The 16,650-nt window shown below is 38.8% G+C and overlaps 1 protein-coding gene across 2 annotated transcripts in view; it reads left to right on the top strand.

Moving 5' to 3' along the window:
* The window catches only part of EFNA5 (ephrin A5), a 166,750-nt gene that overhangs the window by 140,150 nt on the left and 9,950 nt on the right, over positions 1 to 16,650 (top strand). The window lies entirely within an intron of this gene.

The following is a 16,650-nucleotide window of genomic DNA, read 5'->3' as shown; positions in this document are numbered from 1 at the left end:
GGTCATAGAAGGAGACCAGGTTGGTCAGACATGACCTACCCTTCCTAAACCCCTGCTGGCTGGGTCTGATACCCTGGCCATCCTGTAAGTGCTGTGTGATAGCACTCAGTATGAACTGTTCCATATCTTACCTGGTACTGAGGTCAGGCTGACTGGCCTGTAATTACCAGGATCCTCCTTCCCACCTTTATCATAAATGGGTGTCACATAAGCCAGTTTCCAATCATGTGGAACTTCACCAGTGAGCCAGGACTCCTGATAAATGATGGAGAGTGGCTTTGCAAGCTCATCTGCCAGCTCCCTCATCACCCTGGGGTGGATCCCATCTGGTCCCATTGATATATAAATATCCAAGTGTCCCAGCAGTTCTCTGACTGCCTCTTGGATAACAAGAGGACCGTTCTGCTCCCTGGCACCACCTATCTACCTAAACTAAACTAAAATACCACCTAAACTAAATAATTTTAACTGTCCCTGTGGACATTTGTCTTGAGGACAAGCTGTCTTGCCACTAAAGACTGAGGCAAAGAAGGCATTAAGCATTTCTTCCTTTTCCTCATCTTTAGTTACTAGATTGCCTGCCTCATCCAATAAGGCACAGAGGTCAGTTATACCCTTCCTTTTACTATTAATATATTTGTAAAAAATTTTTATTATTTTTAACAGAAGTTGCCAGGTTAAGTTCAAACTGAGCTTTGGCCTCCCTAATTTTTTTCCTACATGCCCTAGCAGCTCTCTTAAATACTTCCTGAGAAATCAGTGCCTCCTTAAAAAGATGATATATTTTTTTTATTTCTAAGTTCTTTCAAAACCTCATTGCTCAACCAGACTGGACGTTTGCCTTGTCGACTCATCCTTTGGCACACAAGGACAGTCTGCTCTTGTGCCCTCAACATCTCTGCTTTGAAGCACACCCATCTCTCCTGGACTTCTTTGTTTTCAAGGGCTGTTTCCCAAGGAACTCTCTGAATAAGTCTCTTAAATAGGCCAAAGTCTGTCCTCCGGAAGTCCAATGTAGAGACCTTATTTATATTCCTCCTTGTTTCACCAATTATTGAGAATTCTATAATTTCATGATCACTGTGCCCCAAGAGGCCTTCAACCTCCACATCACCCACCAGTCCATCTCTATTTGTGAACAACAGGTCTAACATAGTCCCTCCCCTGGTGTGCTTGCTCACCAGTTGTGACAACAAGTTATCCTCCACACACTCTAAAAACTTTCTAGACTGCTGTTTTTCTGCTGTATTTAGTTCCCAGCAGATGTCTGGTAGGTTGAAGTCACCTACAAGAACAATGGCTGATAATCCTGAAACATCACTGTTGCTTACAGAATGAGTTGTCCACCTCTTCATCCTGGTTAGGTGGACGATAGCAGACTTCCAGTAGGATGTCAGCCTTGTTGGCCTTCCCCTTAATTCTTACCCGCAGGGACTCCATCGTCATTAGTTTCAATACCTGTGATATCCAAAACCCCCCTAACATAAAGGGCCACCCCTCCACCTCTTCTCCCTTTTCTGTCCCTTCTGAAGAGCTTGTAGCCATCCAGTGCAGTGCTTCAGCCATGTGAGTCGTCCCTCCACATTTCTGTGATAGCGACTGCATCATGGCTCTGCTGCTGCACCAACGGCCTCCAGCTCCTCCTGTTTGTTGCCCATGCTGCATGCATTGGTGCACATGCACCTCAGCTGGGCCAGAGATTTCTCCCCTAACACAGTCTTACCATCCTTGGGCCTGCTTCCAGACAGCCCAGCTACATCTCCCTCCCCCTTCAGACCAAGTTTAAAGCCCTCTCACCAAGGTCTGCCAGTTCATGAGCTGAAAACCTCCTGCCCTTAACAGAGAGATGGATCCCATCTGATTCCAGTAGAGCAGGCGCTGTAAAGGTTGCCCCATGATCAAAGAATCCGAAATTTTGCCGATGACACCAACCCTTGAGTCACTTGTTAATGATATGAGTTCTTTCATTATTTTCCTCTGCCACCAAAGGGACTGAGCAGAACACTACCTGTGCACCTGTCCTATCAACCACTTGACTCAGTGCCCTGAACTCCCTTTTAATCACCTTGACACTCCTCAATCTCATCACTGCCAGCCTGGAGGGTCAGCAGTGGGTAATAATCAGAGGACTGAATCAGCCCAGGGAGTCTCTTGGTGATATCCCATACCAGGCCCCAGAGAGGCAGCAGACCTCCCTGTGGGATGGGTCTGGTCGACACACGGGGCCCTCCGTCCCCCTCTGAAGGGAATCACCCTCCACGATTTCCCTTCTTTTCTTGATGTTAGAGGTGGTAATCCATTTTTCAGAGAAGTCATAATTGAGATGCTCACTGGGCAGATAATATTCTTCTCAATCATCTGGCTGGCTCTCTAGATCCAGCCTCCTACCTATTCTGAAGTGGCACCTGGCTAGGGGATGGGGGGCAGGAGGGATTTTTGTTATTACCTCCCCGAGCAGGGATGCATTTCCACTCGCCTTCATCTACCAGGTCCCCCTCTATTGCCTGAGAGTGAGCCTGAATCCTGGTGGGCCTGCCTTAAAGATGTAAGGGCTGAACTCACCAGTCTATTTCCATTTCACTGTCCCTGATACTCCCTAATCTTTCAACTTCCTCCCTAAGCTCGGCCACCAGTGAAAGGAGGTTGTTCACCTGTTCACACCATAGGCAGGCCTCCTCCACAACACCCCCTGGAGCCACTGATAAACACTCCAGGCAGGAATGGGTCTGTACAGACACATCCTTTTTGCAGGGCTCCACTTGGTCACATACACTTATACCAATCACAGATTTCAACCAGGTTAAAGCCATTACTTGGAGAAAGCCTAAAATCAAGCAGCCAATACAAACACCTCACCTAAATATCAGGAACCCGCAACCCTGCCTGCACAAACTGCTGTGACCCTGTTTGCCTGCTCCTGGTCGCCACGCTCTGGGTCTCCATGCTCCCCAGAGGCCTCCTCTAATGAGTCCCTCAGGAGCGAAGGAAGTTCCACCTCCTGCACCTGAATGGTTCACAGTCAAACTTGTCTTTACAAGAATCATCACCTTTATTTGGATGGCCCACATGTCACTGCTCATGCTTGGGCTGGAAAGCAAGCTAATGAAGGAGCTTTGCAGCCCTTGGTGCATCTGTGGCACTTGCTTTCCCTGCTGTGCTGTGTAGTGCACTGGCTGCTTGTTGGCAACTTCATATTTCACACTGCAGGGAATTGAAATGACTGAACAGACAGGAGAAGAGTTTTATTTGCAGTAGCCTGTGTATCCCTAGACTCTGATTTGGCATAAAACATCTGCTTCATGATCTGTTTCAAGGCCAGTTCCCTCCTGCCAACAAAGGTTATGACTTCAGGCAAGCTGTGCCTTTCCTGGTGGCGAGGAGATTTGCCTGAAGACTTGATTTAGTCAGAATCAAAGCATTCTGCAACAAAAATCTTTATTTCAATTATTCTGAAAAAGCAGTCAAATGATAAATGTATTAACATTACATGTGAGTAAAGGAGGCCTCTGACTTTTGTTGTGTGGGATTTTATAAGATTATGAACATGTTGAATGTGTGACTAGATTTGTTATTGTTCCGATGGTAGGAGAAGTGACAGATCCTTTATGTGCGCTTGCTTAATGGACAGAGTCAGTAACTAGATCTATGCAAATTTGTGCATATTTTCAGTTTGCAAGGTTAATTGTAATATCGATACAGTTTCTGTTAAAATCTTAGGAAATAGGTCCTACATGATGCAATATTTGGAGATAAATTGATGCATTAAATATTTTCTTGTATTCATATAGACCTAATTTCAGGGAGTTTTGTCTTCTACCAAAAATGGTGAATATTTCAAAGAATAATACAGATTTATTTGTGGAAGTGTCATCTTGTTTCACAGTTGCATATCTACAGAAAGGATCCATGTTATTTCTTGCAATAATATAGATAGATTCAACCTTTATTAGAATAAGTAGTCTGTTGCTGTCTATGTACTTCACTGTCATGGATGCACAATCTTTGCAACATATGTCTGGCTTTCCTCCTCAGAAAAAATCCTTTTTGTAGCTTTAAAAAAATAGTAATTGAATATTTGCATATCTCCAAGGAGCCATACGGGTTAAACACAGCATTCGTCTTCTACAGTTCTTAGGCTGCTTTTGGTTTAGGACTAAGAACTATTGCATTTATAAAGCGCCTTTTTCTATAAAGTCAAAACCTCACAGCAGTGCACAGAAAGCCAGTGCTATAAAGGAGCTAAGTAGAGTCTTTAATAGAGAGAGCTAGGTTGTAAGTGTTTTTGTTCCTATGGAGCAGATAGATTTGGTTCCATCTGTTCCATATTCATAACAAAGGAGCTTACTTGCAGGAGGACTGACTTCCTGGGACTAGCATGGTAATGATCTTTTCACCACAGATTGAAAGGATTTGAAAATGGTCACTTCAGCTCAGCAGAAAGCAGCTAGCACTGATAGCACTTCAGACCTGCTATTTTTCTTTAGCTCTCTTTCAATAGCTCTGATATCCAGGTGGAGACCAGAGGCAAGCAGCATTCTTTGGGGCTTAGTGCTGGATCTGGGGCTGTTTGACGTCTTTGTCAGTGACACAGAGAGTGAGATCAGAGCACCCTCAGCAAGTTTGCAGATGACACCTGCAGTTAATGGTCTTGAGGGAAAAGATGCTGTCCACAGGGACTTTGACAGGCGCCAACATCGTAGGTTTCAGCAAGGCCAAGTGCAAGTCCTGCATCTGTGTCAGGACAATTCCAAGTAAAATACAGGCATAGATTTGAAGCATCCCTGAGTAGGAGGGCTTGGGTGTGTTGGTTAATGAGAAGTTCAATATGACCCAGCAATGTATGCTTGCAGCCCAAAAAGCCAATTGTTTCCTGGGTTCACCACAAAAAGTATGGCTTACAGGTTTAGGAAAATGATTCTCCTCCTCTTGTCCATGCTGGTAAGATCCCATGTGGAGTACTCTATCCAGCTCTGGGGCCTGCAACATGAGAAGGATGTGTTGGAGTAATTCCAGAGGAGGCCACAAAGATGATCAAGGACGCTGAAGCACCTCACTCTGAGAGACAGCTGGGGTTGTTCAGCCTGGAGAAAGGTCAAGGGAGTCCTTGCAGCTTTCCAGTACCTAGTGAAGGCCTGTGGCAAAGGTGAAAAAGACTTCTTATGAGTGCATATAGTGATAGCACAAGAGGGAACTTTCAATTTAAAGAGAGTAAATTTAGATTAGATGTTAGGAGAAAACTCTTAAGTAGGAGAGAGTTTATCGGAGAAAGTTGGCCAAAGAAGTTGTGATACCCCATTGCTGGAGGTGAACAAGGCCAGGTTGAATTGCCTCAAAACCAAGGCTTTGAGCAGCCTGGTCTAGTGAAAGATATTCCCTGCCCATGGTGATGAGAGAGGAGCCAGATTATCTTTAAAGGCCCCTTCCAATCTAAAGCATTCTATGATTTTATGAAGATGCATGTTTTTTCTGAATAAAACAAAATGAAAAGCCCTTCTCTCTTCAATGTTTATTGTCCCCCACCCCCACCCCATCAGTTAGCTCTGCATGTGAAGAGTTCAGGATGTTTTCTCAAAAAAACATTTTACAAATACAGGATAAATTTTTCTTAATTTCACCATAGTATTAAAGGCAGAAGTGAAAAATTATTTGCTGACAGTCTGGGTTCTGTTTACTGAATTTTACTCATGGCCTCTTCTTTCTCAGCAAGAATATTCTGTGAACAAGAAAACTGAAGTCCACAAAATGTGTGTGAAAGTTCCTTGCTGCGTTTCATAATTAGGATGCTCCAGTGCCAGCTTTGATTACACACCTCATGTACTTTTAGGAAAAAAAAATCCATTTTGATCCAAGAAAAAAATATTCTTGTCTCTGCAGGATATTTCACAAGGGCAGAAGAGGAAAATGCAGGAGCATACACAAGCACTTTTACTTGGCTGAAGAACAAGTTATTCAGTGACCCCTAAGAGGTGAACTGGAAGTTTATAGCAATCTTAAAAATTAACTGGGAACACAGAATAAGAACAATCCTTCTGTGTCATTGGTTCTGGGTGTGCAGTCTCTGGAAGAAGCTTTGAGGCCCCCAGGTTTATGATTGTCCTGGCTCTGTGTTATGCTGGGGTGTGCTGGACTGCATACCTCTCTGTGCTCCAGGACACCTGGTGCTTGAGGCAGCTGTCAAAGTGGGATGGGCAAGCAGCAGGCATGCCTGGCCTGCCTTAGCTGGTACTGCAGCATCTGTGTAGGCATACTCAGGGGTGTGTTTGGCCTTCAAGCCAACAATACCATATTGTATAATTCATAGATATGTATGAAAGCATCTGCTACCCTTGCTGCTGGAGACTCCAGATCAGATGGTACATACGTATTTGCAGCTATGATGCTTCCCCACACGGCAGAGTGAGAGATATGATCTCAAATGTGGATTTTTTGTTTGGTTGGTTGTTAGTTTCTGAGTTCTGAAAGGCTTGCTGCAGCAACTCAGGGAGAAAATCCATTAATTTCAATTACTCTTTTCCTAACTAAGGTAAATGACAGTGTATCCAGATTTCTTTGAAGGAACTCAGGGCATGGAACCCTCTTTTAAACATAAGAGGAAACAAGCACCTTATGCACACTGCCATGAAACTCATCCAAGCTATCAGAACTATATCCAGTGCAAATGTTTGTTGATGTAGATTAGCCTAGAGCTGAGACAAAAATGAAAGGGGATCTTCATGAATCACAGAAAGTGATAGGGGCTGGCATAGCTACTCTAGTAGGATGAGCTCGAGTTCTCTGCACTCTGAGGAGTGGAGACACCGCGTGCAGTAGAATAGAGGCATTTAAATTGAACACTGATGGCCATTGTGTGGTTGAGAGAAGTTAATTCAGCAGAATTTTTGTCCATCTCTTTTGATGTTAGTAAGTGTCAGCAAGGTTTTCCAGTAAGTTGTTTTGTGTTGTCCTATATTGTTTCCCATATGTATGGTCTTACATAAAAACACCATTAGAAACTGCTTACAGCATAGGTATACTGGTTCTTTAATTGGTTAACATGTAAATAGTAGAGAAATAAGTTTTCTGTGCAGTGATGTTTGCTTAAATCAGGAAGTAGCAGATAGAAAATAGAGATAAGATTATCCCAATCTGCTTAGTCGGGTTGTTAGTGTGAAACAAACCCTTTTCTAGTAGAGAGGTAGAGTTCTCTCTTCACTTCTGAGAACAGTTATTAGAGCATTCAGGAGGACAAAAGCTCAAGAGGTACCCATGTGTTTCAAGTCTGATGCAGTAGTCATTGCTTTTCAAATAATTTCCAAACCACCAGGGCTTTTAAGTCCCAGTTATGGAAAAGTATACACATATATATCTAATTTTGAGTTCATCTGGGAATGATCCCTGGGAATAGGATTAAACATCCTGTGGTATATTCTTAACATTATTCTTAAAAAATAAAAAGCAAGACTCAGAAGGAAATAATTTGTGGTAGAAAATAATGAAAGGTTAGCTCTCCCACGGGTGTCTTAGACTTTCCCACAGTCACTGTTACAAGAGACTATAGTCTTTTTCTGGCATAGATGGGACATGTCAAATTCATGACAAGTTCTCCTTGATGAGCCTATGGTTATTCTCACATAGGTTGGCTATTTTAAATATGAATTTCAAAACATGAGTAAAACCTGTGGCACTGAACTCAGGATAGATAAATAAAAGACAGTAGAAGTTTAAATAAAAGTGCTATTGCCTCATACACTGGACAAATTTTGACTGAAGAGAGAACTTCAGCTTAATGTGTTCCTGAATTTTTCATGGTAAAGGTCACAAATTGGAGGGTTATTTCCATTCTAAGGGCTGGATATAAATCTCTGGCTTGTATGATGGAATGATTCAATAGCCATGCCTTCTGCAGGACCTGAACAAACTGGGAATTCATGTGATAAAGGTGTGCTATTGTTACTACATTGCTGGCATCTGTTGTCTGTACTCAGTTGTGGCCTAGGACTGTACTAGCTATAATGAAGTAAAAGATCTCTGCCCTGAGGATTCTAACATGTCATAATAAGAGCTTCAATTACAATGACTCTGATGTGTTTTCCAGAGTTTAGCTTTCCTAATACATACTTGGTTTCCATCCTGCAAAATTCTGGGTTTATCTGTGTAAAGGTGGTGCCAAGGTGCTATTACAACTTTTCAAGAGATTAAACTTCTGAAATCTTTTGAGCAAAGGTATTATCTGTAAGCAGCATGTTTGAAAACTCTTGTGGTTGCACGTGCACACAAACATTCAAAATTGCATTATTCTCACCTTTTTTAATTTAAATTTAGAACCTCCCTAAAACTCCCATTTTGTGCTTTTTTGCTAATTTCCCCTGAAACTTCTTGAAGATCTTTTTGTATCCACCTTCTCTCTCCTCCACAAGACATAAACATACTTAATTACCTTGCATAAGTAAACAGCAAAACTAACATTTCATGTACATGTTCACAACCCTAGAAAAATGTATGTAAAATTACTTATTTGTTTTTGTAAACAGACAGAATTTACAAGTATAGCTTGTAAAGATAGAACTTTTTCTAAATATTTTGAAGATAGTGGCAAGCCCATGAAGATGGACTAGAATAGAATCATGCCTTCTTCTTTAATTATAGTGTCGGCAGTGGTAAAGCTAGTAATGGATAATATGAAGTCCAGTAAAGTATATGAGTTTAGTAACATGATATAATACTCACAAATTCCATGTGGGTGAACATGTTGCTTTAAAGATCACAAAGATCTTTACTTTACTAACAAGACTAAAATGTCTCTTCAAAGGATTTACTTATGTCTCATTCTTAGAGATGGAAATTAGCAAACTGGATAGCCTGCTTGAAGAAAACCACTTTATTTCTAGTGATACCAAGGGAAAATCAAAGTACAAAAGAGCTTATGGAAACTAAGAGGATATATTTTTCTCTAAGTGCTTTATTTGATAATATTAACTTGTTTTATTAGCAATTTGCTCTAATACAGTCTTAATGTAGTACAATAACAGTATTTGGTTTTGTTAATGCCACTGAAATCAGTAATGAGATCTGAGGGTTTTATTTCATTCTAGTTAATAAGTGTTGGTTTGTTGCAACAGAAAATATGACATCAGTCATTTATATTGGGCTAGTGCAGAAATGTTAGCACTTATTTTAAGGTATGCAATACAGTTTGAATTTGTGAAAGAGGAATCTTATATGTGAGAAGCGCCTGCAAATATTTAATGTGGAAGTAACTTTATGGTCTATTTTACATTCCTACATCCTTATATTTCACAGGAACTTACATTTAACTAAAAGTCCATTCAAAGTAAGATATATATATAAGATTTTATTTTATTTCCAGCAGAGCTTTATTTGTTTTTTAATGAGAAGAAACACAACAGTAGCAAAACTGTTTCTGTGAGAAGCTCAAGTTAGTTGCAGTTAGTTGACAGCTTCACTCTAAACATAAATGTTCTTCCTTTTATTAAAAGAAACAAGTCTTTGCAAAGAACTTTGAGCTTTGTTTTCTTACTGGTTCAAGGCTCAGTTGAGAGGAACAGTTGGATTTTCCAGCATCTGAAACATCTATTTTGTCAGACTCTTCAAGGTGCAAAGGGTACAGGCTGCCCTGCACTGATGTATTGCTGAACTCATGTGGACTCAGGGACTTGGAAGCACAGATGATAAAAGTATGACTGCAAAAAGCCTTTGGACTGGATTTAGAGTGTTGCCTCATATAAGCCCTTAGCTGCTATTCACCTCTGGTGGTGTCCAGCACTGAAGAGTTGTGCTTTGATGATCTACACTAAAAAAGTCTGACTCCAGTACACCAGCCAGGACAGCAATGGACAAAGCTTGTCACTGAATTTCCCCTTAGAGGAGAAAGGGGATCTTCCTGAGAGAGACATAGGGTTAGACCATGCTAAGAGGAAATACTAAACTAGTGGCTTAATAAAATTTGAAGTCCATGGTTTATGTCTCCTAACACACATGGCTGAATTTTTTTTGTATGACTTTGATGCAAAACATATTTTCTGTCTCTACAGCCTTCATCCAGATATATAAGCTGCAGTGGATTAGAAAATGCAAGAAAAATTATATTCTTCTTGGCCAAGCAGTTGCAATGGGACAGTTAATTCAGCATTAAGTGCAGAAACAGTGACTCTGTATTGCTTTCTTCCAAGAACTCTCACTAAAATAGCATTTGTCTGGCAACTCATTTCCATTTACTAGGTTATTTTTAGTAGGTCTGAGAAATATAGTCACTTGTGAGATAGGCCATAATAATGCAGTGTGTTCACACAGTGCAGTGCCAGTCCAAATTATGTATAAGACATTAGGAAATAAACACAGTATTTCACAATCTGTTTGTTGTGGACATGCCTTTTATAAAGTCTTTTTGTCCATGCTGTGCACTTTGTCATTTATATTTTGAATGAAGTGCAGAGTATAAGTCTTTGTTTATGTGTAGGCATGTACCTATACACATACAGAGATCAGTGCAAAAATTAAATGCAGATGTAATTGAGCATGCAAGAGTAGTGCAAAATATGCCCCTGTAGTAGGTGTCCTATTAATAGTGTAGGGTTTAAAATATGCAATTGGATGTGCTAGTATCCACACTACTTTTGCTTGTATTAAGCCATGAGCAGTATTAGCTGTCACCTTTCATGTTTGTTTGTTCACATATTTATTTGTTTTGTTTCCATTTCTAATAATTATTTTTTAGAAGTTTATGAGTGTTGTGAGCAGCCCTGGGTCAAGGGGTTTTTCAGTTTAGATTGTCTATCTGTTGGCTTGAGATTTCTGAATCTTTAAGTTGCTCAGTAATTTTTTGTGTTCTCATCTTGGTTATTACTAAATAGAAAGATTATAGAATTGGCTAGAACAAAGCTACCAGAAAGTTGAGTCATGATTTATTGAGGAATTATGCTTAATTATTAGGTCTGAAGAATGAGTTAGTCATAATCATTCAATATTTTAATTTTCTCAGAATGCAGTCATGTGTGTGCTGCCAGAACAAATCTTTTGCTGATGGGTTGGAATGAAAGAGAAGGCATGCAAAGACTTCTAATTTAAATTCAAGTATTGGCAAAAGAAGTGATTTTTCTAGGACCAGTATTTATCTATTTTAATTTTTTGTTTGTTTTAATATGTAGAGGAGAAAATTATCTATAAATATTTTCAAGTAATTTATTTTTGGTAAATAATTTTGAAAAATCCTATATTGTTCTTAGATATGGACCTTACTTCATGAATGCACATGGAGAAATGCTTTATTGGTTGATTTAATTCTAGCTGGATTTTTCTGTCATGCCATTTATGCAAATTCATAACTTTTTTTCAATCTAAACTGTGAGAAGAATATTAATAACTAGTTGTGCATTTACCTGGCTAATTTGCATACATTTATGTTGTATGGTAAATCATGTGAAAACCTACAGGGGAAAAGCTGAACTCTTCTAACAACTAATAGGCTATTATTTTTCTTCTGACTTGCACAAATTGAGAAATATTGCCAGTGGCAAACATAATGGAAAACTGCATTTTTAATGCTTTCACACATTGCTGTACAAAGAAAAGAAGCAGATGAATCTTCTTAAAACTTTCTAAAGCTCTGTAGTTGACTCAGGATATTGGATGTTTAAGTACCTCAGGTTGGTGGAGTTATGATTTGGAGGTTACCTGGGTAATGGATTTGACTAATGACAATGACCTACTGTGCCTAAAAGGGCTAGAAGCAAATCACAGCTATAAGTATTTTTTCCTGAAGAAAAATTACAGGTCAAAGGGAGTGCAAGGACTGCCTAAACATGCGTTCCTGATCCCCAGCATCCAGAATCCTGTGTACTAGGTTGCTGCATGTTCTCTCCTTGTGGTGTTTCTCCAGGTGCTTACAGAAGTTATATATGCAACCCTTTGACTGGGCAGCAAGTGTTAGGTATATACTCAAGTTGTATGCATATGGCATCTCTATTTATTGTGCTGGAAAGTTCAGAATTGATGCTCTATTTTCTTCCCAGTCTGAAACAATACTTCTGCTCAGTGGCCATAGTTGGGATGTACTTATTAGAGCCAGAGTTTGTGTAACAGAGGGTGCTAGTACTAGTACATCTGCAATGGACTGAGGTGAGATCCTGGCATGATTTCTAAGTTTTTGCCTACAAGGAGACCCTGTTTGCTGGATTTCCTAGCAGACAGAAGAAAACATTGATCACATTTTTCAAAAATGCAATGAAAACATTGCCTTGTCTCTTGTGTTTCACAAAGAGTGCTTTATAATCCCTTCAGAGAATGCTCCAAGTGAACTGGTGATAGAAATTGAAATACAAAATAGTGAGAGAATTGCCATCTGCAGAGTATCTGCAGAGGCATGGTGAGGGTGTTGTGTTTCTGTGTAAGGAAAGGATGTTCTTTACCAATGTCCCCACATTCTAAACAAAGGTGCTGTTGAAGTGCCTTAGATAAATGGAGTGCTATTTCCAGCTGAACCAGGTTCGCTTCCTAATGAGGCCCACAGTGGCTTGTGCCATGAATGTTAAATGTCTTTGCAGTGCTAAAGGAGGATTTGAACTGCATTTGTGATTCCTTTTTTTCTCTGTATCTGGACTTGCATTTTAGGGGAAAATGCAATCCTGTAATTAGAAAGTCAAGAATGAGTGAGGAGGCAAGCAGAGGTAACAACTGATTACATGTGAATACCAATAAATAGGATGGTTGAGACACTTTAAATGTGGCAACCTGATAACTTGCTTTTAGGTTAGAAACAGCCTCAAGTATTTGTCAGTGAAACTGTTGCCTCTCTTAGGAAAGAAAATAATTACTGCTTTTGTCACATCAATAGCAGATCCTGATAATTAAGTTACTTTTGAAAATTTAATTTATTTATTTTTTACATTTACTTTTTAGTTAGATTATTTTGTATGATATTTGGTTTATATCTTGATGACTCCTTTAATGAGTTTTGGGGATTTATCATAGTAAATTGAACTGTATAACAGTTTTCTGTATATGCTACTTTTTTGTTCTCTATCTGCAGCTTTCTGCAGTCATTGAATAACTCTGCTAATTGTTACTAGGCTGAGGAAGGGCCTAACCTGTTATTTATATCTTTATTAATAATATACCATGTGTTTTCTAGCTGAGAACTACTTAGGATAGAGATGAGGGAATTGTATAATTTTTTTTTATATTTAAATATAGCTAGTGAATACAGAAATATTTATGGTTTGGCTGTAGATGAGGAGAGAATAATTTTCATCACTCTCTTTCCTTTCCTTACAGGGTATAAAATTGGTAACCAGAAGCAGTTCTGAGACAAGTTTTCCCATATAATTTGTCATTATAGGCTGTTTTCAGATCCAGCTTGGATTTAGTCCTGTATACAGCAGTTCATCGTACATTTTTTTTCCTAGTTCAGCTAATGTAGATGGAATTCTCATCTGAAGAATACAGAGCTCATGACTTACATTTCTTCTCAATTGTGGAATTCCCCTATTTTAAAAAAAAATGAAGAGATCAAACCAGTTATTTTTGTAATCATTGAGATGTTTTCATGTATCTTGAGATTTCAGAGGGATTTTAGTGTTCACTTTCTTCTCACTTTAAGTCTTTGTGTTAACATGAGGTCTAAAACATTTTATTTAAAGAGGGACCCAGGAGATTTTCATGAAGTTGCTGGTAAAGGTGAGGTAGGGGCAGGGGAGGTGGGAAGTATCGTAGGAATTGTAGTAACCTATAGGAACTAGCAATACTTCAGAGTTCCTCTTCTATTTTCAATTGTGATTCTTCCTGACACAAATTAAATCAGTTAGATCTTTTCTGGTCTAATATCATTAATGAAAAAATAAGTGGATACTACATATTTTGCTCCTTATAAGGGAGTTTATTCAAAGGTTTCTTTTTTGTTTTGCAGCAAGAAATCAATTGCTTTTTTTTTTCTTTCTAATGGGAATTCTGGTTTTTGAAATGGAAACTGTTACTTTGGACAGGTTCCACTAGTATCAGAGGCTCTTTGCTCTCAGAACTGGCCTGTATTTTATAGCTAATATCACCTTTTAAATGGGCAAATAGAAAATCCTTGCAGCAAAACCTTAGGGTCCAACCTGATTTTGTTCAGGAAGGAGAAAGAAATTTCTTGTTGTACTACCTAGAAAGGACAACTTTTCTCATACTGTAGCTAATTTCAGTGGACTGTAGCAGCAGCAGCAATCTGCGAAGCAGCTTTTACAGATACCTGACAAGGCACATTTCTCTTTCTCCTTTCCTGACTCTTTCCTATGGGTGATACATCTGGTCTTACAACAAAATCTAACATTGGTGTATTTTTTTTTCTTTTAAGATGAAAGAGAGAAAGGAAGAGGAGGGAGGGTGGAAGTAAAAGAAAGGAAGAAAAAAAAATTAATTGCAGTCATGCATCTTGGCAACCAGCACTTAATTTCTTAGGAAGGCCAAAGAAGTGATGTATCCCTTCATCACTTTGGTCTTGGTTGTTAAGGAAGATGGAAGTGCTGAAAACTGATACTTGATTTTTTTTTGGTAGTCATTATTGTTCCTTCTGAAGGTGTAAAACACTAATTAAAGAGGAATCTTTCTGAGTTTACAGCAAACATTGAAAATACATAATTTCTCTGGAAAGAAGAAAAGCACAATTTCAAATTTCTCTCTAAGACTGTGCCAGTTTCTGCAATGATGCCTTAAGTGCAACTTCTGTGGTTGCAATAGGACAGTTCTTCATTATATACTCTACAATTGCAACGGAGTGTAAACACTGGTGGAAAAGATTTCAATGGTGAATGGATTTTAATATTTTTCTTCCCAAGAATATGGCAAATTACTAGATGCTATTTGCTCCAATGTGTGTGTAAATATTATGTGAACATATAAGCTTCAATGTACTAAGTGTTAATTTTCTGTTTTTCCAGAAATAATAGATTTTATTTCCAGATGGGATACTATTAGCTTCTAGCTATTCTAGCTAGTCAGGTATTCTAGTTAGTCACTGACTAACAGAGTATTCTAATAAACAGCAGCTTAAATAAGCAAAACATGCTTATTTTATGGACATAAGCAAGAGCAGGTAAGCATCAAAACAAAACCTTACCTTTAAATAAATATGTGCAATAATGTACTTCTGAAATAATTTCAGGGCAGAAACAATCTGGCAGTGATAAATTTACTGTAGGCATTCAGTTTTGTCTTATATGAGAAATGTGAATTTCACCTCTATCCTAGGAATTAGATAATGACTATAGGAGTCTTATTTTTGAGAAATCTACAACTACCTGTTTAGTCTTAACAAAGTAATTAGCCAGTTGCATATATTCAGTAAGGGCCACCAAAATGACATAATTTCCTGAAAATAGCCACAGAGTGCAATACTGTGCCCCAAATAACACACCAGTTTCTGCAAACTCAATGGAAGGAAATTTTCTGACTTGGTAAGATGCTATAGAAGCAGCTGTTAGCTCTTAACTGCTTGTCATTGTTGGGGGAGTGCATCATTTCTACATGCTTTTGCATTTTGACTAAAAGAGGGGAAAATTTTTTTGAGAAGTTTCAAGATGTAGAATCACAATATGATCTGTATCAGATTATTTACTTTGCTCCTTTTTTGTGTTTGCACTGAATTTGCAAGTTCTTGGTAAGTTCTAGGAATAAATGGATGCCTGTCCTGCAAGCACATCATCGATGACTTAAGAAATTTATTTCAAATTAGTTGAAGAGCTGTTTAGGTGCAAGCTTAACATGCAGACAAAGAGTTTATATGTTTACGTATAAATTGTTTTAGTTGCTTGTCACACACAAGGATGGATGAAATAAGGGTAAACAGAGTAAACTAACACCTTGTCTGGACAATCATCTATTCCAATAGTGGCCATTTAATGCAAACTCATTCTGCCCTAATAACATAGATTTGGAATGCAATGAAAGAAAAGGTCCTCTGCAGCGCTACAGGTAATATTTTTAGCAATAAGCTCTTGAGGAGTTTTCAAGAAAAAAAATGTGAATGATCTTTCACAAGTGAATATCTTCATGCTCAAGTCAGGTTGCTTGGTTGTGCATGTTGAATTGTGGGCCAGTGTACAATATCAGAATTGCAGATATTGAGGAAATTTACTCATGTGTAAATATTGGCAGACAGTGCCCAAGGGATACCTTGGTAGTGAGAGGCAGGCATATTTCCCAATTATGTTGTATTTTGAGGCAAGAATGGTTATAGAAAGGAAGTTATCATAACAGCACCTTTTTCTGTGAAACAAGTAGGCGCTGCCACTAGACCTTTGTGGGTGACCTTTTGCATTAGGGATAGACATATTTCCACTTTTTTTTTTTCCTAATTCAGTAAGTATTCTTAAAATTTAAATACTTTGTATGGGAAATTATGAGGAAGGGCATAAAGGAATAAACTGATTTCGGTTTGTTAGCTGTATAACATGAGGGATCATGTTTTGACTGAAGTGAGATAAGTATTTTCTCAATAAAGACTGATGTATATGGAGACTGTTTGCTGTAAAATTTAATGATGTTTCTACTTTGCTGAAGTATATAGATAGTTCCACTTTTACCACTGTCATCTTTAGTGTAATTTTGTTTTTTTCATCCCTTTCTGGGTTGTAGAAGTGTATGGCCTAAAATTTCAAGGTTAGCTTTTCTCTGAGTATT

The sequence above is a fragment of the Lonchura striata genome, chromosome Z, assembly GCF_046129695.1.
Source record: "Lonchura striata isolate bLonStr1 chromosome Z, bLonStr1.mat, whole genome shotgun sequence".
In the NCBI taxonomy this organism is placed as follows: Eukaryota; Metazoa; Chordata; class Aves; order Passeriformes; family Estrildidae; genus Lonchura; species Lonchura striata.
The sequence above is the reverse complement of the archived record's forward strand: the minus strand, read 5'-3'. Positions and strand labels throughout refer to the sequence as shown.